Below are 12,276 nucleotides of genomic sequence, written 5' to 3'. Positions count from 1 at the left end.
CAAATATTCCAAACCTCAGATAAACCCTCCCACTTGCGTCATGTCCCAGTCTCGGTTAAAAGCAACACATAATGACACAAACACTCTCCTTCAGTGAGATTAATATCAAGCTGTTTTCCAGGTTGAATGTAACTGTGAACAAATTTATGTCAAAGAAGTTACCTTTGATGTATCAGCACTGAAGTTCTGTACAAGGAGGAACAGCCATTCCAAACTCATATCCTTCACAAAGGCTGTTTTTGTATGTGATTGACATTCATCATGTATTTTGAATTGAAGCTCACAAGACACAGATGTCAGTGTTGATAATGAAACTTTTCAAGCATGTTGCTGCTGCGAAATAAGGCTCTGCTGGGAGTTGAACCCAGGATCTCCTGTTTACTAGACAGGTGCTTGAACCAACTAAGCTACAGAGCCAGATTGCAAATGTGTGTGCAATTGAAATCAGAGGAAGACCTTGCAGATAGTGGGCAGACTTTGGCGAGTCAAGAGCTGAGTTCGTCACGGCAGAGTTCCCAGCCTCTGACTCGCTCTTGTAGTTGTAGCTGCAGTTGTAATTGTAATAGGCAACCGTCCGTCTCGGAAGACGATGGGCTACACCCGGGGTCACTTCTGTGTGAAACATCGTTTGTTGTGGCTGTCGAGGACGACTCGTGAGTGACGATCCCTTCCACAGCTGGTACAGATGAATATCATTGGCCCGAGGTCGACTGATAATTTTTCCTTCCTCTGAGCTCTCTTTCCCACCATCTGGTCATTTCTTTTGTCCTCTGCTTTTCCCATGGTCTTCCTGAATGCCTTTCCCCAGGAATTCCAGTCAGCAGGAAGGACTTCCCATGCATCGACTCCAATCCCAGTCAGCTTGAGATCTCGCTTTGCAGATGTCCTTGTATCACAGACGTGGGTGACCTGTTGGTCTCGGGCTGATAGCAAGCTCACCAAAGAGCATGTCTTTGGCAAAGCGACCGTCATCCATTCAGCACACATGACCCAGTCAACAGAGTCACCGCTGACTCAAGAGGGCAAACATGCTGCAGATCCCTGCACGCTGGTGTACTTCTGCATTCGGCACTCTGTCCTGCCAGGAGATGCCCAATATCCATCTGAGACAGCGGAGGTGGAAGCTGTTCAGCTGCTTTTCTTGGCTTGCATAAGTTGTTGATGCTTCTCTACTATAAAGGAGGGTGCTGAGAACACAAGCCTGGTACACGCGGAGTTTTGTATTTTCGATCAGTTTGCTGTCGGTTCACACTCGTCTTCTCAACTTTGACATGACAGCTGCAGCATTGACAATCCTGGTGCTGATTTCAGTATCAAGGGACAGATTGCTGGCGATTGTTGATCCAAGGTATGTGAAGCTGTTGACAACCTCCAAAGTGAGCCTGTCGATGTTGATGGAAGGTGGAGTCTCTACGTCCTGGCCCATAACTTTGATCTTCCTGCTGCTGATCGTCAGTCCAAACTCCTTGCAGGCCAGGGAGAACCGATATACAAGCTGCTGTTAATGAACTTCATTATGGGATGTCAGCACAGCGTCATCAGCAAACAGCAACTCACAGACCAAGAACTGACTCATTTTGGTCTTGGTGCGCAGTCTTGCCAAGATGAACAGCTTGTCATCAGCTCTGGTATGCAGGTGGACACCCCCATCTGAGTCACTGAAAGTTTAAAATAGCAGCATGGAGAAGAATATGCCAATTGTAAAGGATGTGAGCTGTGAGGAGGTTACAAGGAGGCTTCCAGGGGACTTGGACAGGATAAGTGAATGAAATGACAGATGGAATATAATGTGAATAAGTGTGAAGTTATCCACTTTGGTAGAATAAACAGAAAGACAGAATATTTCTTAAATGGTGAGAGGTTGGGAAGTGTTGATGTCCAAAGGGACCTGGGTGTCCTTGTTCATGAGACACTAAAAGCTCGCATGCAAATGCAGCAATCAATTAGGAAGGCAAATGGTATGTTGGCCTTAACACGAGGGGTCATGAGTACAGGAATAAAGATGTCTTGCTGCAGTTGTATAGAGCCTTGGTGAGATCGTGCTGGAGTATTGTGCACAGTTTTGGTTTCCTTATCTAAGGAAGGATATACTTGCCACAGAGGGAGTGCAACGGAGGGTCACCAGACTAATCCCTGGGATGGTGGCATTGTTTTATGAGGAAACTGGGCTTGTATTCCTTAAAGTTTCATTTAAAAGGCCATTTAAAACTGAGATAGGGTGGAATTTCTTCACTCAGAGGGTGGTGAATCTTTGGAATTCTCTACCTCAGGGGTTTGTGAAAGTTCAATCATTGAGCATGTTCAGGACAGAAATTGATAGAAATCTTGATACTCATGACATCAAGGGATATGGGGAGAGCGCGGGGAAGTGGTGTTGAGGTAGATGATCATCAAGGATGTAATTGAATGACAGATCAGGCTCGACAGGTGAAACTGCCTCCTCCTACGTTCCGAAGAGAGTTTGCACCAGGACACAGCCCTGTTTTACCCCACTGCTGATCGTGAAAGTGTCTGATGTTGCTCCATTGTAACTGACGGAACTGTGCATGTTCTCATGGAAAGAAGAGATGACGCCCAAGAGTTCAGGAGGGCAGCCTAGTTTCCACAGCAGTTTGAAGAGTCCGTCTCTGCAAACAAGATCGAAGGCCTTGGTGATGTCTATAAAGACAATGTAGAGTGGTCTGTCCTATTCACAGTACTTCTCCTGTAACTGCCGAAGTGAGAAAATCATGTCGACTGTCGATCTACCAGCTCTGAAGCTGCACTGAGACTCAGGATAGATGTGATGTCAGGGTCTGCAATCTGGTCAGAGCAATGCGAGCAAAGACCTTCCCCACAATACTTAGCAAGCAGATGCCTCGCTAATTGCTGCAGTCACTGCGATCGCCTTTATTGTTGCACAAGGTGACAATGTTTGCATCACGCATGTTGAGAGGCGCAGATCTCCCCTTCCAACAGAGACACAGAAGTTCATGGGGATGCTGCAGCAGAGCTGCTTTTCCACTTTTGATGATTCCAGGTGGAATATCATCATTTCCCAGGGCTTTACCACTGGCAAGACGGTCAATGGCGTTGTTGAGCTCTATGGTGGTGTCGCTGTCCAGCTCCTCCATGACAGGGAAGTCTGGAATGGTGCTTTGAGCTACTTCAATGGCAATGTTCTCCGTTATGTAGAGTTCAAGGTAATGCTCCACTCACCTTTCCATCTGCTTGTTCGGTTCAGTGATGATCACCCCTGTCTTTGTCTTCAAAGGTGTTGATTTAGTTACTGCTGCTCCCATTGCTTTCATAATTTTTTTTTATTCATTCATGTGATGTGATCATCACTGGCTAAGCCAGCATTTATTGCACTTCCCTCATTTCCCATGAGAAGGTGGTGGTGAGCTGCCTTCTTGAACCGCTGCAGTTTGTGTGAGGTAGGTACACCCACAGTGCTGTTAGGAAGGGAGTTCCAGGATTTTCACCCAGCAACAGTGAAGGAAAGGCGATATAGTTCCAAGTCACGATAGTGTGTGGCTTGGAGGGGAACTTGCAGGTGGTGGTGTTCCCATGAATTTGCTGCCCTTGTCCTTCTAGTTGGTAGAGGTTGCGGGTATGGAAGGTGCTGTCTAAGGAACCTTGGTGTGTTGAATTCCTTCATATGTCCCTCTAGCATCCCCCAGATTCAGTGGCAGTTTGTATGCTGTTGCAGAGTTTTAACCAGTATTGATTGGTGCAGTGCTGAGCAGTCTGCAGAGACTTGTTTCTGGCAGCTCTGAGAGCATCTAGAGTTTGTTTGCTGGAGACTTGTTTGTAGTTCATGAGGACTCTCTTCTTAGTTGCAGTAACTGACTCCATTTCAGTCCAATAAGCCTCAAACCAGTCAGCATTCCTCCCATCTCTTTTCCCATACACAGCGAGTGCAGAGTTCTAGATGGTGGCGTGCAGATGATTCCACTTTGATACCACACTGAGGCCTTGGGCGTTTTCTGAAAGAGCCTGATCGAGGATGTTGAGGAACTCCTGGATCAGTGGTTCGGCAAGTGTTGATCCGAGAAGGACCTTTCTTCTTGGATGGATGAAGCTTTCTTGGCTGAAGCCTGACCTTGCTACACACCAGGGAGTGGTCAGTGTCACAGTCAACGCTATGATAGCTACGTGTGATGAGGACACTGCTGAGGGTGGTACGTCTGGTGATGATAAGGTCTAGCTGGTGCCAGTGGCATGATCTCGGACGTCTCCAGGACACCTTGTGGCACAGCTTGACCTGGAAATAGCTGTTCATCACACAGAGTCCATGGTAACAGCATAGCTCCAGAAACCTCTGTCCATTTTCGTTCATCTTGCTAATCCCCTGGTGCCCTATGCTCGTTGGCCAAGCTGTCGTCAGTACCCAAGCTTGCGTCGAAATCCCCTAGAAGATACAGTCCCTCGGTGCTGGGAATTCTACTGATGGCAGTGTCAAGTGTCTCATAGAATTGATCCTTGACATCTGGGGTGGAGGTGAGTGTCGGCACATAGATGCATATGAGATTAACTGGGCCCGCGCTTGTTGACAAGTGAAGGGTAAGACGTCTATCTGAGCCTACTGTGGGTGGTTCACTCATCACAAGTAGCATGTTATTTACTGTGAAACCCACTCCATGCTCACGAGTTGCCTCTTGGGCTTTCCCCTGCCAGAAGAAGGTGTAGTGTTTCTCTTTGAGGGATCCACTTTGAATGAGTCTAGTTTCTTGCAGCACAGCAATGTCCACATTGAACCTTGTGAGTTCCTTGTCAATCACAGCTGTCTTGTGTGTGCCATCAACCTGCAGAAGGTTGTCGGTAAGGCCAGGACACATGGTCCTTACATTCCAGATTGTGATGCGAAGCACTGGTGTCTTCTTTTTTGAGTTTGTCTTGCCTGGTGCATAGATTATCAATCGGCCAGTTGAGAGATATCTCTCGAAGCTGTAAGCACCCATTGAAGCAAGTAGGTCGTGGCAGGACAGCACCTAACTGACTGGGGGCTGCACAGCTTGGAGTAGGTGGTAGTTATCCATTGAGACGCGATGATCTCTCCCACTGTCAAAAGTAGCCCCTAGTGCTCCTACTCTACACCAATTGAGTGAGAGCTTATAATCGGTAACTGTTTCTTCCCATGTTTTGCTAATGTTTAACCATGAAGCTGGAGTGTCCTCTCCAGGGCACAGGCCTGGGCAAATAGTATGGAGACACTGAGCATCAGGACCCCCTCTCAGCATTGCTAGTATTGTCCAAAGGAAAGGAAAAAACCAGTACTATTTGGTACCAGCTCTGCTGTAGGAGTTGCTGGAAAACTACCTGATAAGTAACAGGTATGGGACTCCACTCCGGATTTAATGTCCAGGTTTACTCCCTAAGCCTTCTTCTCTCTCAAGACACCCACAGGGAAGTGAGACTTTTTGCCCATAGATGGGGCTCTGATTCTTGCCATCAGGATGGAACCACACGCCAGTGGGCCTGCATGACATGCACAAGGATATCACACACTGCCCCATCCCTGTGACAGCTCAGAGAGATACCCTGATGATAATTTTCCCCACAGGAAAATCACAAACAGCCCCCTCCCTAGGACAGCTCAGGGTCAGACACTGCACACACTGCAACAACAGTGACATTACTGGATTAGTCCCTCCATTCTGAAAAACAAGCATTCACCCTACTTTATGCTTTCCGTCTCTCAGCCAATTTTGTATCCACGCTGCCACTGCCTCTTTAATCCCATCTGCTCAAATTTTGTTAACAAGTCTATTTTATGGTACTTTTTCAAACACAATTTTGAAGTGCAGACACACACCATCAACCTCACCACCCTGGTCAACTCTCTCTGAAACTTCATCAAAGAAATTAATTCATTAATTAATTCATACACAATCTTCTGTTAACCAATCTGTTCTGGCTGTCATTTATTAGCCCATGTTCTACCAAGTGCCAGTTAATTTTCTCCTGGATAATTGTCTCTAAAAGTTTCCCCACCACTGACATTAGACGAACTGGTCTGTAGTTCCTGGGTTTATCTCTCTTTTTAAACAGGGCTGTAAAATTAGCAATCCTTGCAGACTTATCTTACAGTTCTGGAAAGTCTATTGTGGACAATCTCTTTGGGCATGACTTTAACCAATTAAAGCAACAGGATACTTGATTAATAAGTCCAGAACTTTTATTGAGAGTAAAATAGTACTTAATAATTGGAAGTAAAATTATCTTGAACAAACTTGGGGAATATAACTTTACAGCTCTGGCAGGTGTGTGGCCTGGTCGAGCTTGGTCTCAGAGTGTCACGGTCCTCTTTGTCCAGCCTAGATCCCTCATCAGGTGGAGAACTTGGTCGATGATCTGAGCCTTTACCCCTGAGATCTTCTCGTGTTCCTGCACACTGAAACCTTACAAGATCCCTACTTTTAACCCCTGGATGGCCATCACACCACCTTGTAAAATAATAATTGGTCTGAGCTGTTGCTAGGTACATTTAATTGATGATGTCTTCCACTAACAGCCAACTGTCCTCAGAATCTCAGACATGAGTACAATGGAGTGGTTTCACACTGTCTCCCAATCTGATCTGAAACAAGTTTCCTATTCATTAAATCGAGACTCTTGAAAATGATGGAAATACTCAGCAGGTCTGGCAGCATCTGTGGAGAGAGAAACAGAGTTAACGTTTCAGATCTGTGATCTTTCATCAGAACTGGGCTGAAATTGTCTGAGGGACTGAGATTGTGGAATCAATTTCAGGGTCAAAAACATTGTACTCTGTAAGGATAGGAAGATGGTGATTATTAAGTATAGTGCAAGAATATAGATGCTTTTACATTATTTGAATCAACATTGATTTAAACCTTGTGCTCACGAAACCTATCTTTGATCACAATGACATTGATAACAATGGAAAAAGCAACACATGCATTTCACGACCACAGGACTTTGGAAAGCCTTTTACAGCCAATGAAGTACTTTCCAAGTGTAGTCACTGTACAGTACAATACAATACCCTACAATAAGGATATTTCACATTCGAGTCACGCAAGTCCCAGGCAATGACCTTCTGAAACAAGAGAGAATCTAACCCTCTCCTCTTGACATTCAACAGCATTACGAGTGCTGAATCCCCCACGATCAACATCCTGGGGGTTACCATTGACCAGAAACTGAACTGCAGTAGTCATATAAATATCATGGCTACAAGAGCAGGTCAGACACTAGGAATCCTGCGGCGAGTGACTCACCTCCTGACTCCCCAAAGCCTGTCCCCTATCCACAAGGCACAAGTCAGGAGTGTGATAGAATCCTCTCCACTTGCCTGGATAGGTGCAGCTCCAACAACACTCAAGAAGCTCAACGTCATCCAGGACAAAGCAGCCCACTTGATTGGCACCTCATTCACTATATTCACTCTCTCCATCACCAACGCACAGTGGTAGCAGTGTGTACCATCCACAAGATGCACTGCAGCAAGGCAGCAAGCCTCCTTACACAGCACCTTCCAAACCCGTGACTTCTACTACCTAGAAGGACAAGGGCAGCAGATGCATGGGAACACCATCACCTGCAAGTTCCCTCTGAGCCACACACCATCCTGGAATTGGAACTATATCACCGTTCCTTCACTGTGGCTGGGTCAAAATCCTGGAACTCCCTTCCTAACAGCACCACATCGACTGCAGTGGTTCAAGAAGGCAGCTCACCACCACCTTCTCGAGGGAATTAGGGATGGGCAATAAGTGCAATAAATAAAAATAAAATCAATAAAAAATGACAATATCCTGTAATCCCCAAAAGTAGAAAATACATATGAAAATGAAAATATAATAAAACACAGTCAGCATGGATTTCACAAAGAAAGACTTGATTAAACTTATCTTTGAAGAATCAACAGCAAGAGTAATACAGCAGATGTAGAAGAGTTTAAGTTAATAAAGCCTCATCCTTTTAAGTGCTTGAACCAACAAATTGTGGGTTAACAAACAAGCACACTAACTGACAGAGCTGGGTGTTGTGCTTTCTAGATTACCCGAAATCAGGGTGTCAATGAGTTAAATCTTCAGGTTGCTGCAACCAGAATAGCCATTGTCCACGATCAGTTTTACTGTTCCAAATAAAGGGTGGAACATTCATTGTGAATCTATAGAAACAGTCTGGTCCTGCACACTGCAGACACATCCACGTCATCACCAACCAGCTCTCCTATAATAGATGCAGTTATTTGACTTTTCCCCATTAGCTCCATGGAATTAATTTTGAAAGATTTAAAATTCCAAGAAGCTTTGTGAATATTCAGCCCTTGAGAAGAAATCATTCCCTGGCCACAGTGGAGAGAGCATTGAAAATAAAACAGTAGACTATCAGGTAACACAGAGAATGCTCATCAGCTAATCTATAATTGCTTAGTTTTCTTACTTTTGCTCTTATTATTCGGTTTTTCATCCTTTTCAGTTCCTGACTCCGGATATTATTGTGATTAAATGTGAAAAGATACACTGTGTCTCAGCCCCGGTATATTGGCTCTTTCTGTGTACAGTGCTGTGTACACTCAGATACTGACAGTGTCTCTCCCTCCCTCAACTTTCCAGCCCTGACGGTGCAGAAAGCGCTGCTCAAAGTTACACATTCTGACTGTTTGCAGTTGATTAGTGAGAGATTATTAACGTATCCTTCTGCAGCGCTGCCTCGGTTAATAACAGCAGATCGAAGTCACATTTCAGATACAGAAACAGATGCATCAATTATTCCCCCTTTCCCAGAGTGAGTGAGGCCGGGACAAGCAGCAACATTCCGGCCCCACACTCTGCAATTAACCAAGCACCAGCGGAAAGCAGTGAATACAGATTCAATCAGTGGGTTAATGTCCATTACAGGGATGCAAAATTCCACGGTCCAGGACAAACATCCCCATACACCGAGAACAAGATCAGGAAAACCCGGGGGAGTTAATATCCCAATCACTGAGCATTCCAGTAACATTGAACAAGTTCCTGAACTGAGTGAACCTTTCAAAGGACAGAAGTGATGACGAGGTCAAAAAGGTCTGAACAGTTGAGGTGACTGAGTGGTTTCAGCTTCTCTGTTCAGGTTGCAGCTTTCACTGGAGGCATGTGTTTAAATCCCACTTCTGACAACTTGATTTTCAGTTACTTTGCAGAGCTTCCTTGAAGGTTTGAGGTAGAGTAAATACTGAGGAACTGTTTCTAACTGCTGAACGGTCAGTAACCGAAGGTTACAGATTTAAAGTGACTCACAAAACCAGAAGGAACATGAGGAAAAATTCCTTTCTGCAACGTGTGGTTAGGATTTCAGTTATGTGGATAGATTGGAGAAGCTGGGGTTGTTCTCCTTCGAGAGAAGATTTGATAGAGGTGTTCACAATCATGAGGGGTCGTGACAGATCCGATAGAGAGAAACTGTTGGTCGAAGGATTGAGACTCAGGTAAAAGCTGTGGCTCAGTTGGTCACACTCACCTCGAAATCACAAGCTTCTGGGTTCAGATTTCACAGCTGACACTCCAGTGCAGCACTGAGGGTGTTGAAGGTGCTGCCTTTCAGGTGTGATGTTAAACCAAGACCTGGTCTGCATGTTTGGGTGAATGTAAAAGATCCCATGCTGCAATTTCAAACAAGTGAAGAGCAATTCTCCCTGGTGTTGTGATCAATATTTGCCCCTCAATCAGATCAGTTGGTCATTATCACATTGCTGTTTGTGGGTATTAGCTGCTGCATTTCTGACATTACAACAGTGATTACACTTCAAAAGTATTTCATTGTTTACAAAGTGCTTTGATATATCCAGTGGTCAGGAAAGGTGCTATATAAATGCAAGTCTTTTCTTTCTTTATCACAACACATTGCCGTGTAAAAAATGGTTCCTCATGTCACCTCTGGTTCTTCTGCCAATCACCTGATATCTGTGTCCTCTGCTTACTGACCCTTTTACCACTGGAAACAGTTTCTCCTTATTTAAACTATTGAAAACCTCCATGATTTTGAACAAATGTGTCAAATCTTTTCTGAATTTTCTCTGCTGCAAGGAGAACAACCCCAGCTTCTCCAATCTCTCCACATAACTGAAATCCCTCACCCTGCTACCATTGTGGTAAATCTCTTTTTTATTCTTTCCTGGGTTGTGGGCACTGCTGACACAATGTGATTCCTATCAACGGAGCGGCCTGCTGACATCATCAGAGAGCGCCAAGCTGCGCATAGGCACAGCTACATCTTGCCAGGGTTAAGTGGCACATGCACAGGATGATGTCATGGCTCAGCACCAACATCATCGCAAATCAGCGCCTGGTCCATCTTCGCACATGCACGCTAAAGCGTCATCGGGTATCCAGCCTCTCACTCAGCTGAAGGAAGCGGCTGAATGGGAGACTTTGAGGTTGGAGCTCTCCCCACTCGGCCTTGACGCTTCTTCTCCTCAGCTGCTCGCTCTCCACCTCGCTGCTCCCCTGGCCGATTGTTCCCTGTTCGCGTCACCCAGCTCTCCTGCCACTCGCTCCCAGCCCCCCAACCCCCACTCCAGCCATTAGCTCTATGCCGTGCCACTTTCCTCCTCTTCGTCACTCGTTCTTCACTCCTACGTCACGCTTTATGAGAGGCATAGATAGTGTAGATAGCCAGACTCTGTTTCCCATGGTAGGGGTGATTAAAACTAGAGGGCATAGATTTAAGCTAAGAGGGAGGAGGTTTAAAGGGGGTCAAAGGGGTAAATTTTTCACAGAAAGAATAGTGGGTATCTGGAATGAGCTGCCTGGTGGAGGCAGGAACAGTAGTCACATTTAAGAGGCATCTGGACAGGTACTTGAATGAGCAAGGCATGGAGGGATATGGAATAAATGCAGGCGGGTCGGATTAGTATAGATAGGCATTATGGTCGGCATGGACGCGGTGGGCCAAAGGGCCTGGTTCTATGCTGTACGACTTTATGACTCTCTGTGACTCCTGTTAATTGTTTAATTATCCACCACCATTCAGGACTGGATGTGGCAGGACTGCAGAGCTTTGATCTGATCTGTTGATTGTGAGATTGCTTAGCTCTGTCTATTGCATGCTGCTTCCGCTATATGACATGCAAGTAACTCTGTGTTGTAGCTTCACCAGGTTGACACCTCATTTTTAGGTCTGCTTGGTGCTGCTCCTGACATGCCCTCCTGCACACTTCATTGAACCACTATTGCTCCCTTGGCTTGATGGTAATGGTAGAGTGAGGGATATGCCAGGCCATGAGGTAACATATTGTGTTTAAATACAATTCTGCTGCTGCTGATGGCCCACAGTGCCTCATGGATGTCCAGTTTTGAGCTGCCAGATCTGTTCATTTCTTCCCTCAGATATAATTGAAAAAAAAATTCTGAAGAAATGCATGAACTAAATAAAAAGGAGAGAGAAATAAATACTGACAAAATAGATGGCAGCATTTGGACGGTAAAAAGATTTCAGATTTATTATTGATGAGTGAGAGGAATTTCTCACACTTTGGGGCTTCTGTAAGTGGATTTACTGTATCAGAGTAGAAGTACTGTTTCAGGCCTTGTTCGCTCAGTTGGTGGAGCATGAGACTTTTAATCTCAGGGTCTTGGATTTGAGACCCTTGTTGTGTGGTTGCTCTTCCCTTTTTCAGTCTTCATCGGCAGAGAGTTCAAAGAGTGTTTGAAATTAAATTCAACAACATCACCAGATTTCAACCCCCACCCCTTGCCCCCCTCCCAGTGTAGTTGACAGGACCATCAACCTCTGCCTTCCCCCTTCCCCTCCCTCCCAGAACTGCGACAGGGATCCCCCTTGTCCTCACTTTCCACCCCACCTGCCTCCACATCCAAAGGATCATCTTCCACCATTTCCACCACCTCCAGCGTGATGCCACCACCTACCTCATTTTCCCCTCCCCTGTCAGCATTCTGTGAGAATAGGAAATACTGAAATGTTGTTTCTACAGCTTGTGGAAAGTTACCAAGAAGTCATTTGTACACAACATAATGAAATCACTGAAAAAGAGAACTGATAAGGGTATGTAAGTAGAGACCTTAAGACAGTACATCACTGACAAAGAGAACTGATAAGGGTATGTAAGTGGAGACCTTAAGACAGTACATCACTGAAAAAGAGAACTGATAAGGGTATGTAAGTACAGACCTTGGGACAGTACATCACTTAGAAATTGTGCTTAGGCAGATAAAAGAGAAACAGCAAGAGTTAGAACAAAGGATGTAGTGAATAAGAAACTGCCCCACTAAGATAAAGGCTGACAGCTGCAAGTTAAAACACACAATGGAGAGCCAAATA

General features: G+C 45.3%; 1 non-coding gene across 1 annotated transcript; it reads right to left on the bottom strand.

Moving 5' to 3' along the window:
* Positions 1-343: 343 nt before the first annotated feature.
* On the bottom strand, positions 344-417 carry trnat-agu (transfer RNA threonine (anticodon AGU)). The gene has a single exon. It is a non-coding gene; the product is annotated as a tRNA-Thr (tRNA).
* Positions 418-12,276: the final 11,859 nt, after the last annotated feature.

This window comes from Heterodontus francisci, unplaced genomic scaffold (genome assembly GCF_036365525.1).
Source record: "Heterodontus francisci isolate sHetFra1 unplaced genomic scaffold, sHetFra1.hap1 HAP1_SCAFFOLD_59, whole genome shotgun sequence".
Taxonomy (NCBI): domain Eukaryota; kingdom Metazoa; phylum Chordata; class Chondrichthyes; order Heterodontiformes; family Heterodontidae; genus Heterodontus; species Heterodontus francisci.
This window is presented reverse-complemented; position numbering and strand designations above follow the sequence as displayed.